The following is a 1,705-nucleotide window of genomic DNA, read 5'->3' as shown; positions in this document are numbered from 1 at the left end:
CGGGTATTTGCATACATAAAGAGTGCAATGCGCACCACCCGAACAATGGACATATTTGAAACTCGGACTTGGGGGGGGGCAAGGGCAATGTACGTAACCTAAACATCTGTACCCCCATAATATGCTGAAATAAAAAAAAAACAAAAAACTGAGGATCTATAAATCAATTCCTTTAGAGACATCTGTTATGGGCTGAATTTTGTCCCCTCCCCCCTCAAAATATATGCTGAAGTCCTAACCCTCAGTACCTCAGAATGTGACCTTATTTGGAAATAAGTTCTTTGCAGATTTAACCAAGATGACACCGATAGGGTGGGCCATAATCCAATATATAAAGGTGTCTTTATAAAAAGGAGAAATTGGACATGCACAAAGAAAATGCCATGTGAAGATGAAGGCAGAGCGGACTAATACAGCTGCAAGTCAAGGAAGGCCAAGGATTGACGGCTACCACCAGAAGCTTAGAAGGATTCCACTCATAATCTGAGAGGCAACAAGGCACTCTTAACACCTTGATTTGAAACTTGAAACTCAGACCTGTGCCTCCAGAACCTGAAATCCATAATTTGCCTCCAGACTCTGAGATAGTCAAGTGCATTATATTTATTGTGTACTTTATTTCTATTATTATTACATTGTAACATATAATGAAATAATTCTAGAACTCACCATAAGGCAGAATCTAATGCTGCCACTGATCTAACAAGAGGCGGAGCACAGGCAGTGATGCGAGCAATGGCGAGCGGCTGTAAATACAGATGAAGCTTCGCTCACTCGCCTATCGCTCACCTCCTGCTGTACGGCCCAGTTCCTAACAGGCCATGGACCAACACCGATCCGAGGTCCGGGAGTTGGGGACTGCAGTTCTATAGTACAGTAGTGTGACTATGGTTAACAATACTGTACTATTTAATATATACTTCAAAGTAGTTAAAGAAAGAATTTTGAATATTCTCACTGCAAAGAAATGATAAATGTATGAGGTGAAGGATATACTAAATATCCTGATTTGATTATTACACAACATATACGTGTATCAAAACATCACACTGTACCCCATAAAGACATACAATTATGTATCAATTAAAAAGAAAAAAAAGAATGCTAAATATCTCCATTATACTCCTATCAGCCTTCCTCTCAACACATACTCCTTTAGAAGAAAATAGTAAACAGAGAGCAACTTATTAATGTTTTTTTTGTTTTTTGTTTTTTTTAGACAGAGTCTCACTCTGTCACCCTGGGTGGAGTGCAGTGGCATCATCATAGCTCATTGCAACCTCAAACTCATGGATTCAAGTGACCCTCTTGCCTCAGCCTCCCGAGTAGCTGGGAGTATAGGCACATGCCAGGACGCCCAGCTAATTAATCTATTTTTAGTAGAGACAGGGTCTGGCGTTTGCTCAGGATGGTCTCAAACTCCTGAGCTCAAGCAATCCTCCTGCCTCAGCCTCCCAGAGTGCGAGGATTACAGGCGTAAGCCTCCATGCCTGGCCTAAAATATTAGTTTTAATGTGGCATTACACTATTTTACAATAGAACCTCCCCAAAATCATTAGGCTGAGGGTGTTATCCATTATTAAAACACCTCTCTAAGAGAATACTGATGCATACTTAAAATCCTTACCATACTGTTTTCATACTTAGGATGTACCTAAGCATAGTTACAAGTATATAATCAGGGTGAGATAGCTCCTCACTGTAC

At 40.4% G+C, this 1,705-nt stretch overlaps 1 protein-coding gene across 1 annotated transcript in view; it reads right to left on the bottom strand.

Moving 5' to 3' along the window:
• Positions 1-1,705, bottom strand: part of TM2D1 (TM2 domain containing 1) — a 50,935-nt gene that overhangs the window by 46,570 nt on the left and 2,660 nt on the right. The window lies entirely within an intron of this gene.

This window comes from Propithecus coquereli, unplaced genomic scaffold, assembly GCF_000956105.1.
Source record: "Propithecus coquereli isolate 6110/MARCELLA unplaced genomic scaffold, Pcoq_1.0 Scaffold14, whole genome shotgun sequence".
Classification (NCBI taxonomy): domain Eukaryota; kingdom Metazoa; phylum Chordata; class Mammalia; order Primates; family Indriidae; genus Propithecus; species Propithecus coquereli.
This window is presented reverse-complemented; position numbering and strand designations above follow the sequence as displayed.